The 26,504-nt window shown below is 47.2% G+C and overlaps 1 protein-coding gene across 4 annotated transcripts in view; it reads right to left on the reverse strand.

Annotated features, from left to right (window-relative positions):
• CHST12 (carbohydrate sulfotransferase 12) overlaps positions 1-25,974 on the reverse strand; it is a 28,569-nt gene extending 2,595 nt beyond the window's left edge. Inside the window, exons 1-3 of one of the 4 annotated variants that reach the window (XM_012438566.2) lie at positions 18,697-22,664; positions 14,446-14,510; positions 4,359-4,409 (exon numbers count right to left, since the gene is read on the reverse strand). The gene's annotated coding sequence lies outside the window, so the exon portion shown is untranslated. Of the gene's footprint in view, positions 1-4,348; positions 4,410-14,445; positions 15,052-18,696; positions 22,665-25,944 lie in introns of those variants that run through there. The other 3 variants (XM_012438564.2, XM_064366603.1, XM_021667311.2) reach the window with 3 other exon arrangements.
• Positions 25,975-26,504: the final 530 nt, after the last annotated feature.

Below are 26,504 nucleotides of genomic sequence, written 5' to 3' on the forward strand. Positions count from 1 at the left end.
GGTGGGGCTAGTTGGCCCTCTACTTTCTGGCCTCCTTTTTCCTGGGAATGGAAAACATTAATCATGCAAACATTAATCAAAAGAAAGCAGGAGTGGCTATATTAATATCAGATGAAGCGAACTTCAGAAGGAAGAAAACTACTAGAGACAAAGGGACATTACATACTGAGAAAAAGTTCAATCCCCAGGAAGACATAATAATCCTAAACGTGAATGCACCAAACCACAGAGCCTGAAAATACAAAAAGCAAAAATGGATAGACCTAAGGGATAAATAGACACATCCGCAATTATGGCTGGAGACTTCAACACTTCACTCTTGGTAACTGACAAAAGCAGAAAACCAGCAAGGATACAGAGTAACTCAACACAGCAACCAACAGGACCCAACCAACCTACCCAGAATACTCACCTAACAAGAGAACACAGTTTCTTCTAAGTGTCCAACATTCACATGGTAGACCAAACCTCAACTAACTTAAAATAATTGAAATCTTGACCAGGCACGGTGGTTCGGCCGAGACAAGTAGATCACTTGAGGTCAGGAGTTCGACACCAGCCTGGCCAACATAGTGAAACCCCAACTCTACTAAAAATACAAAACTCAGGCTGGGCACAGTGGTTCACACCAGTAATCCTAGCACTTTGGGAGGCCAAGGCAAGTGGATCACCTGAGGTCAGGAGTTCGAGACCAGCCTGGCCAACATGGTAAAACCCTGTCTCTACTAAAAAAAAAATACAAAAATTAGCTAGGCATGGTGGTGGGTGCCTATAATCCCAGCTACTCAGGAGGCTGAGGCAGGAGAATCGCTTGAACCCAGGAGGCGGAGGTTGCAGTGAGCTGAAATTGCACCATTGCTCTCCAGCCTTCGTGACAAGAGCAAGACTCTGTCTTAAAAAAAAAAAATACAAAATTTAGCTGGGCATGGTGGGGTGTACCTGTAATCCTAGCTACTCAGGAGGCTGAGACAGGAGAATCATTTGAACCCAGAAAGCAGAGGATGCAGTGAGCCAAGATTCCGCCACTGCATTCCAACCTGGGTGACAGAGTGAGACTCCATCTCAAAAAAAAAAAAAAAAAATGAATGAATGAATAAATAAATATAAAAGAATTGAAATATTTTAAGAGTTTTCTAGCTATAAAGGAATAAAACTAGAAATCAACAAAAGACAACAAAAATTTACAAACACAAATTACTGGAAAATAAATGATACACTTTTAAATAATAGCAAAAGAAAAATTTAAAGTACACAGAGAGGAGTGAGAATAAAAACACAACATATGTTGCAGCCACTGTGGTGCCAAGAGCATTAGAAAGCAGAAGGGGCCAGGCACGGTGGCTCACGCCTGAAATCCTAGCACTTTGGGAGGCCGAGGTGAGATGATTCCTTGAGCCCAAGAGTCCAAGACCAGCTTAAGTAATATAGCAAAACCCCATCTCTATAAAACATACAAAAATTTGCATGGTGGCATGCACCTGTAGTCCCAGCTACTCAGGAGGCTGAGGCAGGAGGATCACTTGAGCCCAGGGGGTCGAGGCTGCAGTGAGCTGAGATCGTGCCACTGCCCTTCAGCCTGGGTGACAAAGTAAGACCCTGTCTCAAAAAAAAAAAAAAAAAAATAGGAGAGATTGCAAATCAATAAACTAAGCTCCTGTTTCAAGAAACTAGAAAGAGAAGCAAGAGAAACCAAAAGCAAACAGAAGGAAGAAAATTATTATAAAAAGCAGAAATCAATGAAATTGAAAATAGGTAAGCAATAGAGAAAACCAATGAAACAAAAAGCAAATTATTTGGGGAAAATCAATAAAATTGATATTCCTCTAGTTAGACTGACAAAGATAAAAAGAGAGAAAGCAGACATGGTGACTCACATCTGTAATCCCAGCACTTTGGGAAGCCAAGGCCAGAGGATCCCTTGAGCCCAGGAGTCCAAGACCAGCCTGGGCAACATGGCAAAACCCCGTCTCTATAAAAAATACAAAAGTCTGCCATGCATGGTGGTGTGCACCTGTAGTCCTAGCTACTCTGGAGTCTAAGGCAGGAGGATCGCTTGAGCCCAGGAAGTCAAGGCTATAGTGAGCCGAGATCATGCCACTGCCCTCCAGCGTGGGCAACAGAGCACGAGCAAGACCCTGTCTCAAAAAAAAAAAAAGACACAAATTATCTTTATCAGGAATAAGATGGGATGAAATTATAGATTCAGCAGCCATTGAAAGGATAAGGAACTACTACAAACAATTTTACACCCACAAATTTCACAACTTAGATGAAACAGACCAATTCCTTGACAACCACAAACTACCAAAATAAATAATCCTATACAAAGTAAAGAAACTAAATTTGTAATGTGAAAGTTCCTGAAAAAGAAATCTCTAGGCCCAGATGGTTTCACTGAAGAATTCTATCAAACATTCAAAGAATAACAACATCGATGTTACATAATCGCTTACAGAAAGGGGAAGAAAGGACACGTCCAACTCATCATCCTGATACCCAAACTAGCAAAACCCAGTACAAAAAAAGAGAAAACTACAGGCAAAACTACAGGCAAAAATGTTCTAAATATTAATAAACCAAATCCAGCAGTGGATAAAAAGAATCATCGCATGACCAAGTGGGGTAGGCAAGAACAGCTCAATGTTCAAAAATCAACCGTGTAATCTATCCTATTAACAAGCTAAAAAAATCAGCTCCTACAGGAAGCATCAACAAAACCCATATCCATTCATTATAAACACTCTCAACAAACTTAGAAAAGAAGATATCCTCAACTCGATAGAGCATCTACAGAAACCCTACGCTTTACCCTTTTCCTACCATTTCTGTGGTGGGGGGGGCAGGGGGGAATGGGAGGCACCAATTTCAGTTGCAAGAGGCCCAAACTGTGTTGAACTTTTCATCTTCAAATAAATGTGCTAATTAACTATTTTCTTTCAAGACAGAGCCTTGCTGGAGTACAGTGGCATGATCACAGCTCACTACAGACTTGACCTCCTGGGCTCAAGTGATCCTCTTGTCTCAGCCTTCCAAGTAGCTGCGACTACAGATACACACCACTAGGCCAGGCTAATTTTTTTTTTTTTAATTCTTTGTAGAGCTGTGGTCTCACCACAGTAAGCTAGCTGGTCTTGAACTTCTGGGCTCAAGCAATCTGGCCACCTCAGCCTCGCAAAATGCCAGGACTATCTTAAACTGAGTCTTTTTTCATTTGTATGTCTCTGGTTTTTTTTTTTCTTTTCTTTTTTTTCTTTCATTTGTATGTCTCTCTCTTTTTTTTTCTTTTATGAGACAGGGTCTCACTCTGTCACCCAGGCTGGAGTACAGTGGCATGATTTCAGCTCACTGCAACCTCCGCCTCCCAGGTTCAAGTGATTCTCATGCCTCAGTCTCCTGAGCAGCTGGGATTACAGGTGCCCACCCTGATACCCGGCTGATTTTTGTATTTTTAGTAGAGATGGGGCTTCATGTTGGCTAGGCTGGTCTCAAATTCCTGACCTCAAGTGATCTGCCCACATCAGCCTCCCAAAGTGCTGGGATTACAGGCGTGAGCCACCGCACCAGGCCTGCATGTCTCTCTTGATTGTATTCTTGTATGTTACATTTTTAAATATAATATTAGCAATTATCTGAGTGCTTAAAAAAAAAAACCTACAGCTAACCTCATAGTTGAGGGTGCAAAAGGAGTACTTTACCACTAAGATCAGGAAAAAGGCAAGGATGTCTAACCACCTGCCTCTGCCCTGTCATCAGTAGATAGACACCTACTCATCCCCAGCTCAGTGAAGCCTTTCTCAACTGGGACAAGTTCCAGACCATGCACTCTTCATTTATCCCACCCTGTGTACTTATTTGGGGTGTGTGTATCTTTACTCCCACTCTCGCTCACACAGCCAGGAGGGTGGGCTCCATCTGATTGTGCTTACCACGTGCAGGCACACCATAGGGTGCAGTCAATACAGGGTGAATGTCAGGCTCAGAGGCCCACATCCCATCAGCCTTGCTGTGAAGCCCCTTGTGACCAAGACCCTCAGGTTCCATGCCAGGTCCTCTCCTGGGGCATCTCTGGGCCACCGTCTTGCCTTGGCTTCTTGCTAAGGACGTTGGTTCCTTTACAGGAATGAGTCCCAGCCCCTCAATATTCGTCCCCACAGCCAGGTGCCCTCTTCTCACTGCCAGTCCCTCTACACGATACCCATCTACCTCCTCCCACCCTGGAGTACACAGGTCCCCCAACGGTCCCCTGCTGATCTAGCCAGCCCCATGGTCCCCAACTGGTCTCTCCCTCCAGCCTACTGCCTTCTGCCCGGCCCTTCCCCCAGAGGGTTTGACCCCTGACCCCTGGCGCCTCTGCTCACCACCACCAGAGTGCAGGCTCCCCCAGAATCTGCATTCAGAAAGATGACAGCCTGGAAAGACAAAAAGTAAAGCTGAAAATAAATAAGAGATGGAACTGTATACTGAGATGTGGTAATTTCTCCACCTAAAAAAAATAAAGATCAAATAGACAGGATGGGAGAAGACTTGCAAGTTGGATACAAGAGAAAAAGAGACAAGCTTGACCAAAAAAAAAAAAAAGAAAATGCAGTGCTATTTTGCATTCTAACACACACACACACCTGCAGGGGTGGGCCCCCTGCACCTGCCCCATGGGTGGGCCTTACAGGTAACTCACCACCTGTGCTCACAATAGTCCTGTGTCCTCAGTCACATCCAGAAACAATGGTGGCCACAGGGCATGGATCCCCAGAGGCACTCATCTCTAGAGGTCAGATTCTATTTCTTTCCTAGATGTTTGAGCAGGGCCATCTCATAGCCCCATTCAGGGATGGAGGGTAAAAGGGAAATTAATGCATCCATATTCAGTGGCTGTGACCTGGCAGTCACTGTCTGGAAGAGCCCGACAGTCTGGACCCCTCTCTCCTGGCACTCACCCTTGTCTGCAATGCGGTTGTGTACACACCTGTCTTGATTCACATGCTGAGCAAGCGCGGTCCTTACTGGGGTGGCATTTTTTTTTAGACAAGAGTCTCGCTCTGTCGCCAGGCTGAGGTGTGGTGGCATGATCTCAGCTCACTGCAACCTCCGCCTCCCAGGTTCAAGAGATCCTCTTGCCTCAGTCTCCCAAGTAGCTGGGACTACAGGCATGTGCCACCACACCAGGCTAATTTTTGTATTTTTAGTAGAGATTGGGGTTCACTATGTTAGCCAGGCTGGTCTTGAAATCCTGACCTCAAGTGATCTGCCCACCTCAGCTTCCCAAAGTGCTGGGATTACAGGCATGAGCCACCCTGCCCGGCCTGGGGTAGGATGTTCACGGGGCTGCTGATTACAACAGGCTCCAGCCGGCTCTCAGTGTCTCTTGCCCACACAGCACCTTGTGGAAAGGGAGCGCTGTGGGAGCTGGGGCTGTTCAGGAGGAGGAGGATTTCTGTTGGTGCCTCAAACCCCTGAAGGCCTGTCACAGAGGAGGGGGAGCAGGCTTGTCCTCTGCAGCTTCAGAAGACAACACTCGGACACCAGGGTCAGTCAGTGAACGAACAGGTAAGCTAATGAGTTAAGTGGCCAAAGCCTGCAGTGAGATCTCTGTTCCTGAGGGCATGCAAGCATAGAGAGGTGGATCGCCCCTGGGGGTCCTCTGGGGGAGTCTTGCATTGGGAGACCCTCTTGGACTGCTCCTGGCTTAAGTTTCTGAGAGTCTATCTGCCTCACACACATTGGACTATACTCTAAAAGCCACTGTGCCTGGCCCTGAACAAATTCTCATGAAATGAACCTCAAAGTTCATGAGGCTGAAATGTGGCTGTACTCTCCATCCACCTCTGCACTTCTGTGGACTCTTAATTCATGTTCTTTCTTTATATTCTTTAGAGTCAGGGTCTCGCCCTTTCCTCCAGACTAGAGTGCAGTGGCGTGATCATGGCTGACTGCAGCCTCAACTTTCTGGGTTCAAATGGTCGTCCCAAGAAGCTGGGGCCATAAGCACACACCACCACACCTGGCTAATTCTTTTTTATTCTTTCGTAGAGACAGGATCTCCATATGTTGCCCCGGCTGCTCTTGAACTCCTGGGCTCAGGAGCTCCTCCCACCACGGCCTTCCAAAGTGTTGGGATTACAGGTGTGAGCCACTGTGCCCAGCCTTAATTAATTAATTAATTTTGGAATAGTCTTGCTCTGTTGCCCAGGCTGAAGAGAAGTGCTGCAATCCAGGCTCATTGCAGCCTTGACTTCCCAGGCACCTCAGTTTCCCAAGTAGCTGGGACCACAGGCGTTTGCCACCATACCCAGCTAATTTTTGAATTTTTGGTAGAGAAAGGGTCTTGCCATGTTGCTCAGGCTGGTCCCGAACTCCTGGGCTTAAGTGATTTACCTGCCTCTGCTTCTGGCATGAGCCACTATGCCCAGCCTCTTAATTCATTTTTTCAATGGCAAGCGTAATAACCTACTCATAGTAAAAATGTCAGTGTACAGAGGGTGGCAGGCTTCCACATGAAAGGAGCTGGGATGATTCTCAGACAGAGAAAAGGATGCCCTCTGCCCATCGCCACCTTCAGTCAGTGCTTCCTGGGCCCCCAGAGTTCAGCAGGCCAGAGGGAGGCAGAGAAGCCCAGCACCCAGCAGACCCTAACCTGGAGAGAGATGACACCTCTTTTCGTCCCGCACCCTGCCTGTAGTCCACCAGCATCACACAGAGCTAATCCCTGTCAAACCTGAGGAGAGCAATGACCCTGCTACAGAAATCACGAAAACATGAGGATCAGAGGGCCTGCTGCTGTCTCTCCACAGCCCCGCCGCATTCCCCGCCTGCCCTCCCAGTGTGTTCGCGGGTGTGAGTGGGATGAGAACAAGCAGTCCTGTACCAGCTTTCAATACCCTCTGAACGGTTATAACCACATGATTTTACAGCCTAATTATTTTTACATTCATTCATTCATTCATTCACTCATTCATTTATTTGAGACAGTGACTTGCTCTGTTGCCCAGGCTGGAGTGCAGTGGTGTGACCTCAGTTCACTGCAACCTCTGCCTCCCCAGGTTCAAGTGATTCTCATGCCTCAGCTGCCTAAGTAGCTAAAACTACAGGCACGCATCATGCCCGGCTGATTTTTGTATTTTTAATAGAGACAGGGTTTCTCCATGTTGGCCAGGCTGGTCTCGAACTCCTGGCCTCATGTGATCCACATGCCTCGGCCTCCCAAAGTGCTAGAATTACAGGCGTGAGCCACTACAGCCTATTTTTAAAACTACATCCTAAGTATGTGTGCTGTTCAAGTGTTCAAGGCCACCCCTCTCGAGGATGTGTAACAATGAACAGTTTCTTATGATGACAGTAAAAGAAACCACATCAAAAAAAACGTTTTCCGAAGGCCAAGTAGCAAAGGGGAAGAGTAACATGTCAAACAACTTGAGAGGGAAGTTGCCAATTAAGATGAAGACTAACAAGGAGAGTGAAGCTTCAGTGGAGTCAGTCACATTGCAGACACAGGCAGATGCCAGAGGCAGGGATGCTGCCGCCCTCCACGCATTCTGCACGTAAGAACCAGATAAGGGCATTACTGAGCCAACGTAAGCACTTCTGCTTATTTTTCAGCCAAGAAGCATCACATACACACAACCAACGCCAGCAACTATATCATTTTATAAAACCTATGACTTTTCATTGATAAAAAAATTAATAAGACTTCACTTTGGGAGGCTGAGGTGGGAGAACTGCCTGAGCCTAGGAGTTTAAGACCAGCCTGGGCAACACAGCAAGACCCTATCTCTATAAAAAAAATGTTTATAAAGGGTTGGCGTGGTGGCTCATGCCTGTAATTCCAGCACTTTGGGAGGCTGAGGCAGACAGATCACCTGAGGTCAGGAGTTTGAGACCAGCCTGGCCAAGATGGCAAAACCCCATCTCTACTAAAAATAAAAAAATTAGCTGGGCATGGTGGTGCTGGCTTATAATCCCAGCTTCTTGAGAGGCTGAGGTGGAAGGATCATTTGAATCTGGCGGGTAGAGGCTGCAGTCAGCCAAGATCATGCCACTGAACTACAGCCTGGGCAACAGAGCAAGACTCCATCTCAAGAAAAAGAAAAAGTAGAAAAGTAAAAGAAAAATTAGCCAGGCATGGTGGTGTGTGCCTATAGTCTCAGCTACTTCGGAAGTTGAGTTGAGATGATTGCTTGGGCCCAAGAGTTCGAGGCTGCAATGAGCTATGATGTTGCCACTGCATTCCAGCCTGGGCAACATACCAGACCCTTCTCTACAAAAAAACGTAACAAAAAAAAAGTTAGCAGGACGTGGTGGTGTGTATTTACAGTCCTAGCTACTCAAGAGGCTGAGGCAGGAGGATGGCTTGAGCCCAGGAGGTGGAGGTTGCAGTAAGCTGTGATGGGGCCACTGCACTCCAGCCTGGGCGACAGAGTGAGACCCTGTCTCAAAAAAATAAGTAAACACAAAATTATCACATAAAATTACCATATGAGGGGCTGGGTATGGTGACTCACGCCTGTAATCCCAGCTACTCAGGAGGCTGAGGCAGAATCGCTTGAACCCAGGAGGTGAAGGTTGCAGTGAGCTGAGATTGCACCACTGCACTCCAGCCTTGGTGACAGAGTGAGACTCTGTCTTAAAAAATAATAAAATAAAATTACCATATGATACAGCAATTCCACTTCTGCGTATATACCCAAAAGAACTGAAAGCAGGGTTGTTTCTTTCCTGAGACAGCGTCTCACTGTGTTGTCCAGGCTGGAGTGCAGTGATGCCATCAAACCTCACTACAGCCTTGAACTCCTGGGCTCAGGTGATCCTCCCATCTCAACCTCCTGAGTAGCTGAGACTATAGATGATTGCCACCAGGCCCAGACGCTTTTTTTGTAGAGATGGCATCTTGCTATGTTGCCCAGGCTGCTCTTGAGCTCCTGGCCTCAAGCGATCCTCCCACCTTGGCCCCTCAGAGTGCTAGGATGACAGGTGTGAGCCACTGTACCAAACTTAAAGCAGGGTCTTCAAGAGATGCTTGCACACCCATGTCCACAACAGCATGATTCACAGTAGCCAAAAGGTGGAAGGAAGCTGTGTTCATGAACAGATGAGCAGATAAGCAAACTGCAGTCAATCCATGTAGAATATTACTCAGCCTTAAAAAAGAAATTCTGACACATGCTACAACATGGATGAACACTGAAGACATTATGCTCAGTGAAATCAGCCAGAAACAAAAGGACAAATACTTCAAGATTCCACTTCTTGAGGTTCCCAGAGCAGTTACATTCATAGAGACAAAGTAGAATGGTGGTTGTCGGGGGCTGGAGAGAGGGAATGGGGAGTTTGGGTTCAGTGGGGACACAGCTTTAGTTCTGCAAGATGAAAGAGTTCTGGAGACGGATGGTGGCGATTGCTGCAGAACAATGTGAATGTGCTTAACACCACTAAACTGCAGGCTTAAAAATGACTACAATGGTAATTTTTTTTTTTTTTAAGACGGAGTTTAAAAAGTTGCCCAGGCTGGAGTGCAATGGCACGATCTTGGCTCACCATAACCTCTGCCTCCTGGGTTCAAGCAATTCTCCTGCCTCAGCCTCCCGAGTAGCTGGGACTACAGGTGCGCACCACCATGCCCGGTTAATTTTTGTATTTTTAGTAGAGACAGGATTTCACCATGTTGGCCAGGCTGGTCTCAAACTCTTGACCTCAGGTGATCCGCTCGCCTTAGCGTCCCAAAGTTCTGGGTTTACAGGCATGAGCCACTGCACCTGGCCATGTTTTTTTTTTTTTGAGACAAGGTTTTACTCTGTCACTCAGGCTGGAGTGCAGTGGTGTGATCTTGGCTCACTGCCACCTCCTCGTTCAAGTGATCTTCCCACCTCAGCCTCCTGAGTAGCTGGGGTTACAGGTGTGCGCCACCATGCCTGGCTAATTTTTATATAGATGAAGTTCCACCATGTTGACCAGGCTAGTCTTGAACTCATGGGCTCAAGTGATCCACCTGCCTTGGCCTCCCAAAGTGCTGGGATTACAGGCATGAGCCACCACGTCTGGCCAAGTTTTCATTTTAAAAGGCACTTTGGACAGCCAGACATGGTGATTCATGCCTGTAATCCCAGCACTTTGGGAAGCCAAGGCAGGGGGACTGCTTGAGCCAACAGGGTTCAAGACCAGCCTGGTCAACACAGTGAGACCTCATCTCTACAAATAACTTTAAAAATTAGCTGGGCATGATGGCACACACCTGTGGTCCCAGTTACTCTGAGGCTGAGGTGGGGGAAATGGCTTGAGCCAAGGAGGTCAAGGCTGTAGTAAGCTATGATCGTGCCACTGCACTCCAGCCTGGGTGACAGGGTGAGACCACATCTCAAAAAACAAAACAAAACAATAACAATAACAACAATGACAGCTTGGACATACAGGAATGTCTGGCCCAGTGACTAAGGTGTCTCCAGCCTGAAGCCTGTGTGACTTCCACTGCCTTCTGGGCATGAGAGCAGCATTCAGGGAAGAGTCTGATAGAAAGAACAGCTGGGCTGAGAACTGCAGTCATGATCTCACCTGCTTCCAAAACACATCATGGGCAACACTGACCCCAAAAAGTAATTTTTCCTTAAAAAAAAAGAAATAGGACATGATTTCCAAATGTAACTCTCCCACTATTTCAACAAAAAGCAGAGCATGCAGAGGCATATCAGATGAACAGACATATAACCTGTGCTGCCTCAACCACAGGCTCCTGCCTCCAGCAAGGGAACCCACAGAGCAAAGTTTCACCGAGAAGCATCATCCGCCAGGAAACTTTAGGGGTGGGGGTGCTTTTCCACAGGGGCTGTGTCAGATGCCCTCATAAATGGCACTGAAAATTATTGGGTTAGTTTTAAATGCAAACACTGTGGTTAGGCTGACAGAGATTTGACTTAGCTCCGGGTGGGGTTGTTAAATATTTCTTTGCTCACATACAACATGCAGGGCATGAAGCCAGGGGCAGACTCTGTGGCCCCAGGGAGCAAGCCCATGCTGGCTGCCCACACAAGGCCACTGGTCCAAATACGCCCTTATGCTAACTGTGGGCAAAACTGGTGAAAGAAAAGGCAGCTGGCAGTGGTCAGCTGTGGCCTTAGCTCACTCGTGTTCAGCTGTGTGTCACCCTGACATGACCACAGTCATCCTGCTCTGGAAGACACTGCCACGTGGCCAGATCTACATTAAGCCCCAAAGAAGGGCATTTTTCACATTTTTACAGCAGAACTGACATCTATCATACAAAGGATTATGTAATACATGGTTAATTTTATGTGTCAACTGGATTGGGCCATGGGGTACCCATATATTTGGTTAAGCATATACTGAGTGTGTCTATAAGCATGTTTCTGGAGGACAATAACATCCAAATGGGTGAAGTGCGATACCAGATGCCCTCCCAGTATGAGTGGGCCTCAACCAGTCCATTAAGGCCCATGTACAGTAAAAAGGTGGTGTAAGGCCAGGCACGGTGGCTCACACCTGTAATCCCAACACTTTGGGATGTCAGGAGTTTAAGACCAGCCTGGCCAACATGGTGAAACCCTGTCTCTACTAAAAATACAAAAATTAGTGGGTGTGGTGGCACACACCTGTAATCCCAGCTACACAGGAAGCTGAGGAAAGAGAATAGCTTGAACCTAGGAGGCAGAGGTTGCAGTGAGCTGAGACAGCACCACTGTACTACAGCCTGGGCAACATTGCAAGACTCCATCTCTCACACACACACACACACACACACACACACACAATTAGCCAGACATGGTGGTGCATGCCTACTCAGGAGGCTGAGGCAGGAGAATCACTTGAACCCAGGAAGCAGAGGTTGCAGTGAGCTAAGATTGCGCCACTGCACTCTAGCCTGGCCGACAGAGCGAGACTGCCTCAAAAAAAATAAAAAGTTGGGCCAGGCGCGGTGGCTCACGCCTGTAATCCCAGCACTTTGGGAGGCTGAGGCGGGTGGATCATGAGGTCAAGAGATCGAGACCATCCTGGCCAACACAGTAAAACACAGTCTCTACTAAAATACAAAAATTAGCTGGACGTGGTGATGCGCGCCTGTAGTCCCAGCTACTCAGGAGGCTGAGGCAGGAGAAGTGCTTGAACGTGAGAGGCGGAGGTTGCAGTGAGCTGAGATTGTGCCACTGCACTCCAGCCTGGCGTCTAGAGACAGAGCAAGACTCTGTCTCAAAAGAAAAAAAGGTAGAGTAAGAGAATCAACTCTTTCTGCCTGCCTGTCTTTGAGCTGGAACATTGGTCTTCTGCCTTTGGACTCCGTCTCAGACTGGAGCTATACCATCGGCTCTCCAGGGTCTGAATTTCTCAGCCTCCATAATCGTGTGATCCAGTTCCTTATCATCAGTCTATCTCTTTGTCTATACATTGTGAAAGAAAAATAAAATCTCGAGACCCCAAACTCAACATGCTAATGGGAAAGTTAAGCTTAGTAACCAAGTCACACACACAAAAATCTATCTTCTTTTCTTTCCTAGACAAAGTAATTTACACGCTTACTTTATCTCATGTAAAATGCAGATTTACTGTGCAGAGAAGGTATATGTGACTCTGCCCCACTCCCTCCTGTTCACGTGTAAAATGTAGATTCACTGAATGGTACTCAAAGCCTCGTGAAAATGTGACCACTGGCCTCATTGCCTACTTCCCCTCATCTTCCCCTCTTCCCCTCCTGCTTACTTTTTCCTCTTTAAATACTGAAGTTTCCAAAACCCTCTTTGGAAAAAGCACAGGCCACAGATCCTATGGTGACTTGTGTTTCTTTCTCGACTTTGGCAAAATATACCTCTAAATCGACTGAGATCTGTTTCTGTTTTCATGCCTGCTAACACAACCATTCTGCAGCCCATGGATCACAGAGTAATTCTGACTTTTAGGTCTTATTATTAAAGAGATACATTTTGTAAGGCTAAAGCCTTCCAAAGTGATTTGTAAGGCTAGTGATTCCTCTTAGGATCTGGGCAAAGTAAACTGAAAACCTGGAAAGGATTCACCATCCTAAGGTCATGAAGAACATTCGGGATTCAAAGGGGGTGATCAAAAACAGCAACATTAATAGAAGTTTTTTGTTTGTTTGTTTTTGTGAGACGGAGTTTCGCTCTTGTTACCCAGGCTGGAGTGCAATGGCGCGATCTCGGCTCACCGCAACCTCCGCCTCCTGGGTTCAGGCAATTCTCCTGCCTCAGCCTCCTGAGTAGCTGGGATTACAGGCAAGCGCCACCATGCCCAGCTAATTTTTTTGTATTTTTAGTAGAGACGGGGTTTCACCATGTTGACCAGGATGGGCCTCGGCCTCCCAAAGTGCTGGGATTACAGGCGTGAGCCACTTCTATTGAGCCCGGCAATAGAAGTTTGAAGAAATTGATTCCAACCCTCATGGATGACTCTGAGGGGTTCAAGACCCAGTGGAGGAAGTAACAGCAGATGTAGTGGAAACAGCAAAAGAAGTAAAATTAGAAGGGGAGCCTGAAGATGTGGCAGAATCGCTGCAATCTCATGATCAAGGCTTAACAGATGAAGAGTTGCTTCTTATGGAGGGGCAAAGAAAGCAGTTTCTTGAGAAGGAATGTACTCTGAGTAAAGATGCTGTGAACCCTGCTGAAATGACCATAAAAGATTTAGAATATTCCACAGACTTAGTTGATAATGCAGTGGCAGGGTTTGAGAGATTGACTCATTTTAAAAGATAATCTACTATGGGTAAAAGGTTATCAAACAGCATCACGTGCTACAGAAAAACGTTTTGCAAAAGTAAGAGTCAATAAATGCATCAAACTTCACTGCTGTCTTAAGAAATTGCCACAGTCACTGCAGCCTTCAGCAACCACCACCCTGATCAGTCAGCAGCCATCAACATCAAGACAAGACCCTCCACCAGCAAAAGATTGCCATTTGCTGAAGGCACAGATAATTGTTAGCATTTTTTTTTTTAGCAATAAAGCATTTTTTTTATTTTTTTTGTCATTTCACAATTCTTTTATCACTGACAAGCAATGAAGTATTTTTAAATTAAGGTATGCACATTGTTTCTTAGACATAATGTTATTGCATACTTAATAGACTACAGTATAGTGTAAACATAATTTTTTTTTTTTTTGAGATGGAATTTCACTCTTGTTGCCTAGGCTGAAGTACAGTGGCACGATCTCAGCTCACTGCAACCTCCACTTTCTGGGTTCAAGCGAATTCTCCTGCCTCAGCCTCCTGAGTAGCTGGGATTACAGGTGCCTGCCACCATGTCTGGCTGATTTTTTGTATTTTTAGTAGAGATGGGGTTTCATCATGTTCACCAGGCTGGTCTCAAACTCCTGACCTCAGGTGATCTACCTGCTTCAGCCTCCCAAAGTACAGGGATTACAGGTGTGAGCCATCATGCCCAGCCAAACATAACTTTTATATGCACTGGGAAATGAAAAAACTTTGACTCACTTTATTGCGATATTCACTTGATTATGGTGGTCCGGAATCGAACCTGCAACATCTCTGAAGTATGCCTGTAAAGATAAATGAAACAGAAAGTCCAGAAAATGATCCACATGTATGTCGCTAATCTATTTTCAAAAGATGGCAAAGTAATTCAATAAGAAATGAACAATCTTTTCAACAAATGGTGCTGAAGCGACTGGTTATCTGTATGGAAAAGAATGAACCTCAACCCTATGCCTCACACAAAAATTAACTCATAATGGATCATAACCCTACACATCAACACTAAAACAAAACTTTCAGAGGAAAACAGGAAAAAATCTCCATGACTTTGGAGAAGGCAAAGATTTGCTGGGATACCAAAAGCACGAACCATGAGGGAAAATGTGGTAAACTGGACTTTATCAAAATTTAAAACTTAGGATTTTCAAATTTTACCATTAAAGAAAGTAAAAGACAGACTGGGAGAAAACATTCTCAGTATGTATATCTAACAAAGTGCCTATACCCAGAATACATAAAGAGCTCTTACAACTGAAAAGAAGAAAATAAACCTGACTAAAAAATGAGCAAAAAATTTGAACAGACATTTCACAAAAGAAAAGGTACAAATAGAAAGCACACAGGAAAGTGCTCATCATCATTGGTCATCAAAGAAATGCAAATTGAAATGAGATACCTGACCAGGCATGGTAGCTCATGCATGTAATCCCAGCACTTTGGGAGGCCAAGGTAGGCGGATCACCTGAGGTCAGGAGTTTGAGACCAGCCTGGCCCACATGGTGAAACCCCATCTTTACTAAAAATACAAAAATTAGCCAGGTGTGTTGGTGGGCACCTGTAATCGCAGCTACTCAGGAGGCTGAGACAAGAGAATCACTTGAACCCAGGAGGCAGAGGTTGCAGTGAGCCAAGATGGTGCCACTGCACTCCAGCCTAGGCAACAGAGTGAGACTGTCTCAAAAATAAATAAATAAATACAAATAAATTAAATAAAATGAGATACCCACCTCATACTACTAGAATGATTAAGATGAAAAAGACTGATAACAGCAAGTGGTGGTGAGGCTGTGGCTTGAGCCAAAGAAGGCATAAAATGGCATCACCACTGAAAAATGGCCTGGCAGTTTCTAAAAGAATCAAACATATTTACATTATTCCCTGCAATTCTACTTCTAAGTAACTATCCGAGGGAAATGAAACCATGTCCATGCAAAGATCTGCATAAGGATGTTCACTGGAGCTTTATTTAAAATAGCTCAAAACTGGCCAGGCACAGTGGCTCACACTTAAACACTCTGGGAGACTGAGATAGGTGGATCACCTGAGGTCAGGAGTTTGAAACCAGCCTTGCCAACATGGTGAAACCCTGTCTCTACTAAAAATATTTATTAAATTAGCTGGGCATGCTTGTGGGCACCTGTAATCCCAGCTACTCGGGAGGCTGAGGCAGGAGAATTGCTTAAACTCGAGAGGTGGAGGTTGCAGTGAGCTGAGATGGCATCATTGTACTCCAGCCTGGATGACGACAGAGTGAGACTCCATGCCAAAAAAAAAAAAGAAACTTAAAACAACCCCAATGTCCATCACGAAGTGAGTGTAAAAAGGGTAAAATGCTGATTCATGGGTGAATGTCACAGGTCGAATGCAAAAGAAGAAGCCAGACGTAAAAGACTGCATACTGCATGGTTCCATTTATATGATGTTTAAAAGAGGCAGAAATTGTGGCGGAAATCATAGACTGCACCCAGGAGCGCAAGGAAACTTGGGGTGATGGAAATGAAATGCACTGCTGTTTGACTGCAGAGGCAGTTACAAGGTGAATATGTTTGACTACATTCCTCAAACTGCAGGCTTAAAATGGGTACATTTTATTGCATGTAAATTATACCTCAATACATTTGATTTAAAGTTAAAAAGAAAATGTGTGTAGTTTTATGAAGCTGATCTCCAGAGGCCAAACTTCTCCAACACGAATGCAACGGCCTGGCTCTCACCAATGTCCACAATACAGAAGAAAAACACCAGTGCAGAGTTTCGTACAGACACGGAGGGACTGGGAGGAAGAGGGAAGGGATAGTGAGAGCAAGTCTGGCCTCTGCTAAGTGGGCCATTTTGTAGATGTCTGAGTTTCAGTCCATCTACAAAAGAACAAACCAGGCCTTTCTGCTAACCAGAGCTACCAAGTACAAAAACGAGAAAATACCAGCTAAGTGTTTCATACAATAGCAAAGCACTTTCTTTAAACTCCACCCTAGCCTTACTTATCTGTTTTCATCAGGCCCTCAACTATTTGTTACATAAATATGTGTTATTTTTATTATTATTCATGCTTTCTATCAAGAACCAGTTTTCAAGTCAAAAAAGACTGCCCATTTGCAACTGTTTTTAAAATAACAATAACAATAGCTAACATGCTTTTAAAAGTAAGGTTCTAAGGGGTTTGCACACATTGTTTAATCCTCACACAAACTGGGATGAAACTGGGGCAAAGTAGCTACACACTTGCACAAGTCTACAGAGCTTGCAATGTTTAGAGTTGGCATCAGAATCAGGCTGTTGTTGACAGAGAGCCCCCCCTTCCTTGTCACTCTGCTTGCTGGCCTCTACAGTATATATTTATGCAGAATTGGTAGGTTTCACTAGACAGTCAGATTTCTATTTCCTTTATTTCTGGGGAAGTAGCTTCTTCGTGTCCAAATAACCAAGCTCTTGAGCACTAAATCAAGTGGCATGACCTTCATTAAGATGTCCAAGAATGCTCAAGTGTATTTATTTACGCTACTGACATAAACACCAGAAACTATCTACTTCTTTTCCAGCTCTATAGATACTATATAAGGCAAATAATTCACTGCAGTTTCCCATTGCTGTAGTCAACAAAAATTTGGAAAGTTCCTGTTACTGGTGTCAACATTTGCTTTCTGCACATCCTGGACTACCTGCAATTTACACACGGTGGTGTTGCATTAAAACCCCCAGTGTAAGACACATTTTTACTCAGTACCTCCAGGACTATGGTTTATTTGCTTATAAAATTACTTCATTTGTGTTGTTAACTACATCTGACAGTATATCCAAATAAAAATATGTAATAAACAGTCACATTGATGAGAATGGAATGTTGATTTATATCCCAGGAGACCTGAATGAAAACTGAGCCCCAAGTTAGCCCTTGACGTAAAGTAACTTCCCCACAGAGCTGGTCCTAGAGCACAGAGGCCATCAGCTCACACTGTTCTCTTCCTTCCTGTCTCTAAGCTGTCAGTGAGCACTTGCCAAGTAGATAGGAAATCAGCACATGTACACCAGTCTAATATTCCCAAACTGGGTTTCAAGTTCTTAGAAGATAAGGTTCCTATCTCATGTATCTTCTGTATTCCTCATAAGGCTCAAATACTTGTTGCATGATATTTGACTCTAGAATCCAAATGATAACTCATTTGACTCAACTGACTTAAGAACTAAGTCAATTCTTGGCTGGGCATGGTGGCTCATGCCTGTAATCCCAGCACCTGGGAAGCTGAGGTGGGTGGATCACCTGAGGTCAGGAGACCAGCCTGGCCAACATGGCAAAACCCCATCTCTACTAAATACAAAAATTAGCTGGGCGTGGTGGCAGGCAGCTATCATCCCAGCTACTTGGGAGGCTGAGGCAGAGAAACTGCTTGAACCCGGGAGGCGGAGTTTGCAGTGAGCCAAGATTGCCTGGGCAACAGAGTGAGACTCCGTCTCAAAAAAAAAAAAAAAAAGAGTGTTAAGTCATTCAAAGAAATTATTTCAGAAGAAAATGATAATAAACTTCACCATGATCAATTTAAGAACCTGCTTGGGGCTTTACATGCAAAATATATCCAGGCTCAGGCCAGGTGCAGTGGCTCATGCCTGTAAACCCAACGCTTTAGGTGGCCAAGGCAGGGTAACTGTTTGAAACCAGCAGTTCAAGATCAGCTTGCGCAACGTAACAAGAAGCCATCTGTACAAAAACTTAAAAATTAGCCAAGTATGGTAGTGTACACCTGTAGTCCCAGCTACTCAGGAGGCTGAGGTGGAAAGAGCTCTTGAGCCCAGGAGGTTGAAGCTGCAGTGAACTGTCATCACACCACTGCACTCCAGCCTGGGAGAGAGATCTTGTTTCAAACTTTAAAAATAAATAAATAAATAAATAAATAAATAGGTATCCAGGCTCTAATTTGTCTCATCCTCTCTGTCCTACCTACACCCCACCCTGCCCCAATCACCATAAGCTCTCACCTGAGTTATTGCAACAGCCTCCAAACCGGTCTCCTTGCTTCTGCTCTCAGGCCAATACAATCCAATTTCCACCCCAAAGCCATGGTTATTCTGTTAAAAGTCGGATCATGTCATCTCTGATCGATGGAGTCCAGTGGCTTCCTATCTCAAGTCCTTCCAATGGCCCATGACCAGGACTCCACCGACCTCATCTCCTACCACAGTGCCCCTCGGCGACCCACTCCAGACTCAACAGTCTCCTTGCCGTTCACCCACAGCACCCAGCAGGCTCCTAATGCTGGGCCTCTGCACTGCCGTCCCTCAGCTGAGGAATCCCAGGGCAGGCCCACAGTCCTTCGGATCTCTGCTCAATGCTCACCTCCTCAGCAAGGCCTTCCCTGACCACCCCGAGAGAGTAGGTCCTGGCCTCTACCCTGCACTCCCCACCCCCATACCCTGGTGTTCTCCATAGCAGCACTGATCCCATCCCTACTTCAAATGTTTTATTTATTTATTATTTTTAGAGTAGGGTCTCTAAAAATAATAGAGGCTGGAGTGCAGTAGTGCAATTCAGAATCCCTGAATCCTGGGCTCAAACGATCCTCCCGCCTCAGCCTCCCAAAGTGTCAGGATTACAGGCATGAGCCACCATGCCCAGCCTCAAATAATTCATATTCACTGGTTAATCCACTCATTGCCTGTTTCCTGCACTGAAACCTTAAAAGGAATGTCCTCATCCTGTCTCACAGCTGTGTCTGCCATTCAGTAGTTGCTCAGGAAAGAGGTGTCATTTTAACAAAAAAACAGACAAACATGACAGACTGATTGCCTAATTTCTGAAACTCGGGGATAGGTGAAGAATGACCTATAATGCTATCCTCTCTACTGGTAGGTATGTTTTAAAACCCCCTTACAAAAAGCCTAAAGAAAAAGAATGATGAAAGAAAGTGCTCGGCCAGGAGTGGCAGCTCATGCCTATAATCACAATTGCTTGAACCCAGGAAGCAGAGGCTGCAATGAGATCGTATCACTGCACTCCAGCCCGGGTAACAGAACAAGACTCTGTCTCAAAAAAAAAAAGCACTCAGAATCTCTGATAAATGACCACAACGAGAAGACAGAATACAGCAAACAATGATATAACCAAGAGGAAATCAGAGCAAGGAAACCCTCCCTGCTAATAGGCTAGTGCATAGAGGCAGGCAAGGGCCCCCACTCCATCAAAGCAGAAAGCCGATCTGAGACTGTTCCCATTTGTGTCAATTCAGTGCTATACATACATATCCATGAAAGAGTGAAATCATTCTGTGAGGTGAAGTTTATTAGGAAACCTAGCAGTCCCTGTCCCTCTTTCCCTTTCTCACCTCTGCCTTTCTCCATGATTTTTTTTTTGAGACAGAGTCTTGCTCTGTTGCCCAGGCTACAGTGGAGTACAATGGCTCACTCCTGGCTCACTGCAATCTCTGCCTCCCGGGCTCAAGCAAAGTGATCCTCCCACCTCAGCCTCTCAAGGAGCTGAGACTACAGACACATGCCACCATGTCCGCCTAATTTTTGTATTTTCAGTAGAGACAGGGTTTCGCCATGTTGCCCAGGCTGGTCTCGAACTCCTGGACTCAAGCTATCCTCCTGCCTCGGCCTCCAGAAGTGCTGGGATTACAGGCGTGAACCACCTCGCCCTGCCCTCTCCGTAATTCTTTTAATGTCTGCCTTCAGAGTGAGCCTTTGGTTGTTCAGCTTGGGGCATTAGTGACTGATTTCCCGTGGCAACAGGTGAAAATGTAGCTGTGTCCTCCCCAACCTTTCCACTTCATCTCCTCCCCACACCTTCTCCACCCAGGCGCATCATAATTTCAATGAGAGCAGCAGCCAGTGTTTACATAAATTATTATCATTGTGGAGAGGCTATCCACAACTGCGCCTTGTGTACACCATAATTATTTTTCTTTTCCCGCACGATGGTTTATTTTCTCTGGAACTAATAAGAGTCTCGTGTTTTCATTTGCTTTGTTTAATACTTATCACTAATCCCCCCCAACTCTGCCAGCTGTTTCAACTCCTCTCCAGATGTTCCAGCACATCAGGTGTCCTGCTAATTTCATCATCTACTCAAGAATCTCTTCAAGGAGCCTCTGACTAGCTGGGGTCAGAACATGTCTGCTCTCCACGCCAGCACCTGGCTGGCATCTCCCTCTGGCATGTTCTGCCCACCTCTCACCTGGGGGAAATCCTGTTCCCACCAGCCCGTCTCTGTCTAGACTTACTGCCTCATCTGGGGAGCCCACATCTGCCAATCGCCTCCTTAAAGCACAGGAGCAAATCTGGGAGCATATCTGAAGATGTCTTTACCCTACCTCCCTTGCCTGAGTGTAGACTTCCAGGCTGGAACGCCTTCCCTCAGAATTTTGAAAGCAAGGCCCTCCGTCTCCTGCCATCCAGTGCTGCTTTGAAAAAGTCCAAGCCCTTCTGCTTCTTTTCATTTTATTTGGAGTTAGTTCTTTCTCTTTTGCCTTTTTCCACCTGTTTTAACCTTCTACCTCTTGACCTATGATGACCTATTTGTGATGTGTTTTTACTTTTTCCTCCTGATTTCACAACAGTACATCCTGGAGTGGGTATGCAAGCATCTCTTTCTTTCTTTCTTTTTTTTTTTTTTGTTTTTTGAGATATAGTCTCACTCTGTTGCACAGGCTGTAATGCAGTGGTGTGATCTCGACTCATTGCAACCTCTGCCTCCCAGGTTCAAGCAATTCCCCTATCTCAGCCTCCCCAGTAGCTGTATTTACAGGCTCATGCCACCACACCCAGCTAATTTTTTTATTTGTCGTACAGATGGGATTTCACTATATTGGCCAGGCTGGTCTCAAACTCCTGGCTTCAAGTGATCTATCCACCTTGGCCACCCAAAGTGCTGGGATTACAGGTGTGAGTCACAGTGCCCAGCCTCCGAACTCTTATCCAAATTCTGGGGTCGACAGCTGCAGACATGCTATCAAATAAATCCTTCCCCTCCCAAGCTCTCACTAGTCTCTATCTGAAATTCAGCCTCACTATCCAGGCATTTAGTTATTTATTTATATTATTTATTTTGAGACGGAGTCTTGCTCTGTCACCCAGGCTGGAGTACAGTGGCACGATCTTGGCTCACTGCAACCTCCGCCTCCTGGGTTCAAGTGATTTTCCTGCCTCAGCCTCTCGAGTAGCTGGGATTACAGGTGCTTACCACCATGCCCAAACAATTTTTTTGTTTTGTTTTATTTTAGTAGAGATGGGATTTTACCATGTTGACCAGGCTAGTCTCAATGGAACACCTGACCTCAGTGATCCACCTGCCTCCCAAGTTGCTGGAATTACAGGCATGAGCCACCATACCTAGCCTTCCTTCCCAGGCCTTTAATATCAGAGTTGGGAAGTGAAGAGGCTAGGAAAGTGAAGGATACCTGCATTTTCACCCATGGTGTTAGCCACTGGGTAGGCCTCTTTAACCCAGAAAGTTTGGGTTCTAGGAAATTATTTTGTGAATTTCATCCTGTTTTCCCTATTCTTTCTTGCTGAAACTTTTTAAAAAGTATTTTATTTTATTTTTTTAGAGATGGGGTCTTGCTCTGTCACTCAGGGTGGATTGCAGTGGCATGATCACAGCTCACTGCAGCCTCGAACTCCTAGGCTCAAGTGATCCTCCCACCTCAGCCTCCCAAGTAGCTGAGACTACAGGTGCACACCACCATACCTGGCTAATTTTTAAATTCTGTTGTAGAGATGGGGTCTTGCTATATTGCCCAGGCTGGTCTTGAACTCCTGGCCTCAAGCGATCCTCTCTCCTCAGCTTTGAAACTCTTACTATTCAGCTGCCGGTTTCCTGATCTGATCCTGTTTCTTTTTTCTTTTTCCACCTCATTGCTTTTCTGTTCTACTTTCTAAGGGAGTTCCTCAACTTTATCTTTTACCCACTAACTGATTTTCTTATTTCTGCTTATATATATATATATATATATATTTATATCTGAGAGTTCTCTTTTGGGATCTCTGAATGCTCCTTTTGGTGGCTTTTTTTTAGAGCTTCCTGTTCCCACCTCATGTATGTGATATTTTCTCCATGTGTCCATTAATGGCAGCCTGTTTTCTACGGCTCCTTCCTGCACGCTGTGCTTCCCAGTGTGTACTGCAGTCTCTATCTCCCGTAGCAGAGGTTTTATTCAGATGCCCTTGGTTATCTGCTCATATTTAAGGGATGAGAATTTTTAAATCTTGATGCCTTGAACACTGGGAGGGAGTTATTAATTATGGGCTTTGTTAGCAAGGGATCCAGCTGGGTCTGCTGACTGGGGACCCTCTGATGTCATTAATTTTAGGTCTTTACTCTTGGGCTACTCAGATTCCCCAAAGACATCCAGCCTCCTGCCTAGAGGGAAAAGTCCCAGCTGGTCATGTTCTGGGAGCCAAAGGGGCCCTGTTCGCTTCCTCTTCCTGTGCCCTGTACAGCACTGCACCCCCACCCTGCACTCAACTGTGCCTGGTGTTTCCCATTCTTCTCTGAAATATTTTTAAAGTTCCTAAATGGTTACAGAAACCACCACCTTGGTTAACAGCAGGAAGTAATAAGTTGGAGAGTCAATTATCTCCAGGGCTGGAGAATCACAGCCCCACCTACAACCACAGACCCACTAAATAGGTGTGAAACTAACAGCTACTCTCTGAAGAGAAAGACAATTTAAGAACTGAAACTCAAGATGCAAGGTTTTTTTTTAAAAGACAAAGGAGCTGCACGTGTTACAGTATTATCAATAACTGCTCTTTTTCCACCAATGACTCCTTCAGCCCTGGGCCCAGTCTAGAAGAGAATCGCCTGCCAGCCTCAATGACTGCATAGTCAAGGAATGGCACGTCCAAAGTCAGCCAACCAAAAGGCCTCTCTTCCACCCTTGATCCCTTCCCGCTGGGGTTCCTGGGGATTCCCTCCTTGTACAGGCTGTCTCTTCTCTACAAGGATACATCTCCTCCAGGATGGCCACAAATGCCGCCAACTCTGCAGGTCTAACCACCCAGCCCCAGCTCTCCTCATCGCAGGTGAGAAATCCCAGCTGCCCTTGCTATTACAGGTCATATCCCACAAAGTGCCACAGCCCAGTGGATCTGGCACCATCTTTCAGCTCCATGCCCATCCCCTCTCTCTCAGCCACTGTCCCAGACCCATAGCCCACAAGGCTACTCAACTCAGCTCCACTGCCCAGACACGAAACCCACCTCCCGTATTCTCACTAGTACCATTTTTCTGAAACACATCCAATCGCATTGCACCCAAACCCCCATCAAAGGAATAAAAGCTCAAACTCCCTCGCACAGGCTTCAGGGCCCTGCACAATCAGAAACCCATCTTTCCAGTCTTTTTTTTTTACTCTGTCACCGAGGCTGGAGTGCAGTGGCCAGAAGTCAGCTTACTGCAACTTCCGCCTCCGGGTTCAAGCAATTCTCTTGCCTCAGCAGGTGTGCGCCACCACGCCCAGCTAATTTTTGTATTTTTATTGAGACGGGGTTTCGCCGTGTTGGCCAGGCTGGTCTTGAACTCCTCACCTCGGTGATCCACTCCCCTCGACCTCCCAAAGTGCTGGGATCACAGGTATGAGTCACAGCACCCAGCCTTCCAGACTTAGCTTCCAACCCAATCCTCAAACCCCACCTCACCAAGAACACAGCGACCCACCGTCTCCCCCAAACGTCGCTTTCACTTCCACATCTCTGCATGCCTTTGCCTCCACCTGGAATGTTCTGAACTCCACTCATGCTTCAACGCCCAACTCATAGGTCCTCTCTACTGTGGAAAATGTCAGAAAATGTCTCCACATTCTGTTAGCGCCTGGACCACAGCCTCAACCCCACACTGTGGTGGCCAGGCTGACCATGAGCTCCCAGGGCAAGGCCCACGCTGTTACCGCCATCTATCCCAGCTTGGCATCTTGCACTCAACTGGAGGTTTGATAATAAAGCCAGAGCCTGCTGAGTGACAGCAGACAGTTACTGCTGGCCCCAAAGCATCAGCCCAAAGTCCCATAAACTCCTATGCAGGGAAATCAAACATCTATGCCATTCCAGGCAGGCGCTCTTTCAGATGTCAACCGTTGCACCTTTGTGTAGCAATTTCCTCACTACCCCCATTTTCTTTCCGTCCTCATTCTGACACCAGATACTCACGGAGGGGGGCTAACCCCTGTCCTGGTGTAAGGGTGGGGGGGACCTGCTGAGCTGTCCGCAGCCACCCACAGCCAGGAGCACCACTGTAGGGCCTGGTGTCCTGGAAGATGTACCACGTCCAGCACCGCGCCTGCAACTCACATTCCTATTCACCCCGGGGCTTCCGAGTCCCCACAGCCCCGATTAGGAACTAAATAATTTAATAATGCTGAAAACACTACGGCTTGTTGTGCTGCCTGCCAGACGGAGCCTCTGCCCGAGCCAAGGCTTTGCCAGTGGTGTCCTGGAGGCCGGGAGCCCGCAGAGGAGGTCTGAGTCCCACTGTTCCCAGGCTAAATGCACGGTTTCCTCTTGCAGAGGGGCAGGGCTGCGGCTTCTGGAGCGAGAGGTCATTTAAGGGATACCCTGAGCGACCTGGCGGTGCTGCTGGCATCTGTAGGCTCCAAGGCTGCGGTCGGCGGGGCCGGGGAGCCCCGTTCAGCTGACAGCGTGCACGGTGGGTGGGGGGGAGTTGGAGGGGGAGATCCGTTCAGGTGACAGCCGGCACGGGGGGGGGGGGCTCTGGGGGATCGGGGGAGCCCCGTTCAGGTGACAGCGGGCACGGGGGGTCCTAGGGGGCCGGGGGCCCTGGAACTCCATGCCAGGGAAGCGGTCATGCCCCTACGGGGCGGCAGAGGCTGATGCCGGGCAGGGGGACTCCTGGGGGCCGGAGGGGCCGCTGCAGCCTCTGCCGTCGCTGAATCAGAACCACGAATTTCTCGTCCAGACCCTGAGGAACCGCAGAACGCGCTGATCAGGGCCCCGAGGCTGGGTCCCCAGGCCAAATGCGAAGAGCGGGGCTCAGAGAGGGCGCGCGCCAGGCCAAGGTCACAAAGCGCGTCGGCGCGGGGACTCAAACCCGGGCCCATGCCGCGCCCGCCAAGCCGGGTTGAAGAGAACCGACCCGTACCCCTCAGCGCGGTCCGGGACCCCAGCCCCGGCCCCAGGAGCTCCGCACCGGCCGAGAGAGAGGGAGGCCGCGCCCCTAGCCCGCCGCCCGCCACCCGCCGCCCTCCGCGCCCCTCAACTCGCTCCTCTCACCTAGCGCCCGCAGCCGCCGCCGTCGCCGCCGCCGCCCCGCGACTAGCGGACCCTCCGGAGGCCGCCCTCGCCGGTCCCGCCCCCGGCGCCTGAGCCCCGCCTCTCGCTCACGTTCTCGCGAGATGTCGCTGTCGCCGGAGGGGCCATGGAGGCCGAAGGGCTCCCGCCCTCAGCGCGCCTGCGCCCCGCCAGCCCGCCCCCGCCCTCGTGAGTCAGTGCCATGTGGCGCCGTATTTACGGCCAGAGATTAGCCCCGCCCACCTGCCGCCACGAGCCACGCCCCCTTTCTCGGCAGCTAATCCGCGGCGTAGACTCTGCCGCCGGGCGCGCGGCGTCTCGGGGTCGCGCAGCTGTCTCGCTGTTCCAGCCCGGAGCGCCACGCTGCAGTCAAATATGATCCCGTTAGCCAACCTTGATTCAGTGCCTGTTGTTTACCCAACCCGTTCTTGAGCATCGGCTCATTGGCTGAGGATCGTGGTGCTCACCGGGTGGGGCTTGGGATTCGCTGTGTCACCTTGGGCGAGTGACTTAACCTCTCTGAGGTTGTCTCCGATCCATAA

The sequence above is a fragment of the Aotus nancymaae genome, unplaced genomic scaffold (genome assembly GCF_030222135.1).
Source record: "Aotus nancymaae isolate 86718 unplaced genomic scaffold, 86718_ANA_hifiasm-v0.15.2.pri h1tg000064l_1, whole genome shotgun sequence".
NCBI lineage: Eukaryota > Metazoa > Chordata > Mammalia > Primates > Aotidae > Aotus > Aotus nancymaae.